Source organism: Mirounga leonina, unplaced genomic scaffold (genome assembly GCF_011800145.1).
Source record: "Mirounga leonina isolate KUSES-001 unplaced genomic scaffold, KU_Mleo_1.0 Mir_173, whole genome shotgun sequence".
Classification (NCBI taxonomy): Eukaryota; Metazoa; Chordata; class Mammalia; order Carnivora; family Phocidae; genus Mirounga; species Mirounga leonina.
The window spans coordinates 53,652,533-53,658,532 of record NW_023270447.1 but is presented as its reverse complement, the minus strand read 5'-3'; the positions used below and the strand labels follow the sequence as shown (position 1 = coordinate 53,658,532).

General features: G+C 37.9%; 1 protein-coding gene across 4 annotated transcripts in view; it reads right to left on the bottom strand.

The window, feature by feature from the left end:
* EPS15 (epidermal growth factor receptor pathway substrate 15) overlaps positions 1–6,000 on the bottom strand; it is a 145,082-nt gene that overhangs the window by 116,689 nt on the left and 22,393 nt on the right. Inside the window, exon 1 of one of the 4 annotated variants that reach the window (XM_035018588.1) lies at positions 1,289–1,334. The exons of the other annotated variants lie outside the window; for them this stretch is intronic. The gene's annotated coding sequence lies outside the window, so the exon portion shown is untranslated. Of the gene's footprint in view, positions 1–1,288; positions 1,335–6,000 lie in introns of those variants that run through there. 4 annotated transcript variants of the gene reach the window in all.

The window sequence follows — 6,000 nt, the reverse complement described above, 5'->3', positions numbered from 1 at the left end:
GATCATGACCTGAGCCGAAGGCAGACGCTTAACCATCTGAGCCACCCAGGCACCCCTAGCATCTAAATTAATTTCTAAAGGAAAACTTTTAAACTAAAGTTGTCAAAATAAAAATTTGACCTTTTCTTATTTAAAAGCAATTATTTATTGATTAGCTATATAATAAATTCTCATTAGCTGCCACAAAGTAAAATATTCATAAATGTAAGAATTCCTTTTTTTTTTTTTTTAAAGATTTTATTTATTTATTTGAGAGAGAGAGAGAATGAGAGACAGAGAGCATGAGAGGGAGGAGGGTCAGAGAGAGAAGCAGACTCCCTGCCGAGCAGGGAGCCCGATGCGGGACTCGATCCCAGGACTCCAGGATCATGACCTGAGCCGAAGGCAGTCGCTTAACCAACTGAGCCACCCAGGCACCCCTGTAAGAATTCCTTCTAAAGAGTCAGTAGCTATTTATTACTACTCTGAAAAAAATGTCAAGTGCTTATAAATAATAGATATTAGAAAGCAAATATAGTTTTGAAAAAAAAATACTCAAGTTTTGAGATAGGCCTAGATTCAAAGTCCATTCCACTTCTTCTTAGATGATCTTGAACAACTTATTTGACCTCTTTAAAAAGCCTGTCTCCTTGGGGAGCCTGAGTGGCTCAGTAAGTTAAACGCCTGGCTTAGGGTCAGGTCATAATCTCAGGGTCCTGGAATCAAGCCCCACACTGGGCCCCATAGAGCTCCCTGCTCAGCAGGGAGTCTGCTTGTCCCTCTGCCCCTCCCCCTGCTTGTGCTCTCTCTCTCTCTCTCTCTCTCTAACAAATAAAAAATAAAATAAAAAGCTTGTCTCCTCATCTATAAAGTGCTAGTAATATCTATTTCTCATAGGTCTTATATGAGTTAAATTAATTGAAATAAAGACATGGCTACTTGTTTCCTAATATCCTTTCTTCTCTTCTTTCGGAACAGTACCCCTAAGCTTTACCTGGACATGTGGACACCTAGCTAAAGCTACATTTCCCAACCTCGCTTACAATCCCAGTTCTCCTCAATGGAATAAGAAAGGAAATAATGTGTCCAACTCCAGGTTCATGCACCTACAGGGAAGAAAAATGCTTTCTACCTCCTAGCTCTTCTTCTAGCTTGCCAGAATGCAGATATGGTAGCAGAATATGGAGCAGCTGTCCAGATTCAGAGATGGAAAACATAGTTGAGAATAAAAGAATGACAAGAGAAAAAGGGCCTAGGTCCTGGATGCTATCATGAAGATGCCATATCAGCCCTATACCACTTACCCTACCTGGACAGTTGCTCAAGGGAGATAAACTCTCTCTTGTTTATCACTGTGATTTTGGCTTGAACCAATATCCTAAATAATGCGACAAAGAAAAAAAAAAAAAGAGCTGTTATTTTTATTAAGAAAAAATCATTTAAAGTATAATAAACTTCAGTAAGAAAAAAGTTATTACAAAAGTCTTGCATACTATTCCATCCTAAGGCAGGCTGCATTATAATTCTCAATCATTTATTCTCCTCTTATCAAAGTATTAACATCTCTGCCTGTTGTCATGTGACTTGTAGTGCCTCTCTCTGGCAAGTACAACTCTACAGTTCGCTTGGCCATGTGACTTACTCTGGCCAGTGAAATAAGAGAAACTTCCAGTTCCAAGTAGAAGTTTTAAGAGCTATTGTATTTTCCATCAACTTTTGGTCTTTTCTCTCTACCAAGAGAACAGTATGTCACAAACAGGGGGTGCTCTTTCAGTGTGGATCCTAGAATGAAAAAGAATCGTGGAGTAGAACCATAGCTAATTACTAGGGAACCTATAATGTGAGCAATAATTAAACTTTTGTTATTGTAAGCTACTGATGTTTTGGGTTACTTCTTATTGCAACATAATCTAGCAAAACATATAGGTAATCTAATACCAAAGAATACCAGGTAATTAAAAAAAAGAGGAGGAGGTCCTGGTTATTAGGGAAATTCATAGGTTAGTAAATAAATGTCAAGAATTGCTTCATATGGAATTTTTAGTTTCATTTTTGGGGGCTTTGTGGGGGGTAGATGCTACATCATAGGACTTCAAGAGACCATGAGTCTATAAAGCACAAAAGGAACTGAAACTTTAGAGTTAGGTTTATTGTAAATGGTTACAGTACAATGTGGGGGAAAAGGGTAAAAATAAAGAGATAACTTCTAAAACATGACGCTTATCTTTTTTCTGTTAATCACAAGGTCATACGATAAAGAATAACCAGTGAATAATATATGATAAAGAATAACCAGTGTATAAATTAACAAAATGAAGAGGGGAGTGGGTACGAATATAAAGGAGTAACATGAAAAATCTTTGTGATGGAACATTTATCTTAATTGTTGTTACTTACATGAATCCTGATAAAACTACACATGCATAAAACTACATACATACACACACACACACAAATACCTATAAAACCGATGACATTTGAATAAGGCCTGTGAATTGTGCCAATGTCAATTTCCTGGTTTTGCTATTGTACTACAGTTACATGAGGTATTACAATTAGGGACAACTGGGTAAAAGGTATATGCCACCTCTCTATAGTACTTTTTGCAACTTCCCATGAAAAGGTGGTATTGGAAACCATTACGAAGTAGAGAGGTAGCAATCCAGACAGGAAGAACACTGTGTATAAAGGCAAGCAGATACAGAAGTCTAGGTAATGAAAAGGAGACAATGAAATAGACTTTATTTTTCCAAATAAACCACCCAAAATCTTTTTTGTCTTGCTCTCTCTAAAAATTTAAGAAAATGAGTAACAATTCAGTACTAGTAGACATAAAAAAAAAAAGTTATAAAAAAAACAAGTGTCATTATGCACACAATTTTCCATGTAAGTATTTCTGACATATTAACACACAAAAATTCAGCTACTTAGAATACATCCTTCTATTACTCCATTTTCAAGAGAACCGAGGAACCAGAAGGGGAACTAGCCCTGACATACTTTCAACTACTCCATCACAACCACAACCACCAACTCCTTTAATAATGGAACAGCAGCTCCAAAGACTAAAGTAACAAATGAATACAACCAGAAAAGCCTATGCATTTAGACACATATGTTTCCTCAATGTGAATGGCTTGCAAAGTGGACTAAAATCTTCTGACAGTCTTGTGATGTCTAAAACAGACTTGTGTATTTCAAAATACAAAGGAAAACATGATAAAAACGAATAGTAAACAGAAGAATGAAAAAATAAAAAGGAGCAATCCAAACTGACAAAAGAAACAGCAATCTGAAGATGTCTGAAGAGTCAAAAGAATGTCAGTAATAAGGAACTTTAGAAAGGAAAAAAGCCGTGAAGCTGAGTAGAGGAAAAGCTGACGAGAAGGAGCACAAGGAAACATAAGCAGCCATCTGGGCAGTTCACTTAAAGAATGCACAGTACTGGGGCGCCTGGGTGGCTCAGTCAGTTAAGCGTCTGCCTTCAGCTCAGGTCATGATCCCAAGGTCCTGGGATCGAGCCCCACATCAGGCTCCCCACTCCATGGGGAACCTGCTTCTCCCTCTCCCTCTGCCTGCTGCTCCGCCTGCTTGTATTCTCTCTCTCTGTCAAATAAATAAATAAAATCTTAAAAAAAAAAAAAAAGAATGCACAGTATCAACCCTCAGCTCTGAGTCACAACTCATTTAATAATTTAATAAACATGTACTAGATGCCTTCTAGGGACAGAGTAATAGGTTTAGGTATCTGGGGTTATAAAAATCATACAGGGCTCCTGCTCCCAAAACAGCTTATCCTCTACTTAAAGTTGCAATGTTCTATTCTGCAAACATGCTAACATCTCATGTTTGTCCCATAACAAACCATTATAAATTGGTAACATAGCAGGCAAAAACCTAGGAATACTCCAAGAACAGTATTGTAAAGAAAGCTTTCAAAATCTAGATCTAAGAATATATTTGCTTTGGAGAGGATCAGAAATGAAAGGTAAAGGTACTTTAAGTAGACAAAAGGATTTCAAGAGATGACATAGCTGTATCCCACTGAAAAACAATGGGCATAAACAGACCATATTAGCAACTCAGGCCAATAATGAACCAGCTTTTGTTAAATCCAGTTCAACCTGATCAAAAATCTAAGTGGCAGAGTGACAAAGAATGAACACAAAGAGTAGCTTGGTCTCTCATCAGAAGATAGTAAGCCCTATACATGCCAGTCTAGACAGCCCAAAATAAAATCACTGGGAGAAGCATTATCTTTAAGTATGAATAATATATGAATATATAAAAATTCAAATAAGGAAGAAATGAAACAAAATAACTATCTCCTGCATTTGTATAACACTTCACCTTTTACAGAGGACAGTAACAACCTCACCTCTCAGGTCCTTTCTCTACACTAACCCAGATGATCACATCAATTCCTATTATTCAATACCACACTTACGCTGATGACTATCAAACTGTTATCTTTACTTCAGACCCCTTCTCTGAACTCCAAACTTTTATATTAATCATCTACATTTCCACTTGGCTATCTCCCAAACATCTGACAGACATACGAATTTTTTTCTCTAAAAACCCATTCCTCCCCCACCACCAACCACCAAAGGTGCACAAGCCAAATACCTGAGTCTGCCTACCTCTCACTCTCTTTTCAATCCATCAGCAAGTCCTATTAACTCTAATACCAAAACATACCATTGAACTTATCCACCTCTCTCCATATCTCAGTCCGTATCTTGTCTTTACTATTGTAATAAACTTTTATCTACCCTCTCTGCCCTTATTCTTCCTTCTCCATATGGACTGTAGAGTGGTCATATACAAATATAAATCAGGACAATAATATTCACCTGTTTAAAAACCTCAATGCCTTCTCATTTGACAAAAAATAAAATCCAAACTCTGCCATGGCTTAGAATCCCTGCATGATCCAGCTTCTGCTCACCTCTCCAGCCTCACTTAGGGCCACTAACTTCATTCTGATATTTCAGTTCTTCTAAAAGAGCAAATTCTGTCCCAATTCACAGCCTTTGCAGGTGTCATTCTCTCTTCCTGAAAAGCACAGTTGGTATCTTCATTTTCTTTAGGACTTAGCTTAAGCTATGTTACCCACTCCAAGACTTTTTTGGATCATCATGAAGTAGGTCCTCTTCTCTTTTATTTTCTTTTTTTTTTTATTATTATTAAAGATTTTATTTATTTATTCATGAGAGACAGAGAGAGAGAGAGAGAGAGAAGCAGAGGGAGAAGCAGGCTCCCAAGGAGCAGGGAGCCCGATGCGGGACTCAATCCCAGGACTCTGGGATCATGACCTGAGCCGAAGGCAGACGCTCAACCGTCTGAGCCACCCAGGCGCCTCTTTCTCTTTTATTTTCTACCTCAGCCTTGCTTGTTTCCTTCAGAGACCTTAATACAACTTGTTTTGTCTGTGTGGGGTTTTTTTTTTGTGGCCCTCACTATAAGATGAGCTCCATGAGAGCAGAAGCCCATACTTATCTTGTTCACCATCATATCCCCAATACCTAGCACAGTATCTACATATGGAAACCCTCAATAAATAGTAGTTGAATGAATGATTATTAATGAAATTCCTTCTTACAGTAAATTCTCAAATATTGCTGGGAATATAAATTCATTCATTCAACATTTTTTGACAACCTACTACTTCCCAAAGACTGAGCTAGGCACAGTGATACATAGTCCCTACACTCAAGAAGTTTATTGTCTAGTATAGAGAGAAAGGAAAAGGTAAGCAAGTCATTTTTTCCTCAACCTCTTCTGAGAACCTTCCCTCCACCTCCCAACATGAAATAACACCTGGTCCTCTCCTGAAGACAAAGTCAGATACGTCTTTTCTCAGAATGTTACCTTCAACTCCCTAATTTAAATGAAACTCAATCTCTTACCTCCCTTATAGCACTCTCAAATAGTACAGTTTTAACATCCAGCCTATCTCAGGGCCCAGAAATGGGAATAAACTCCTCTTTGACTACCTCTGCAGCTTGTAGTTACACT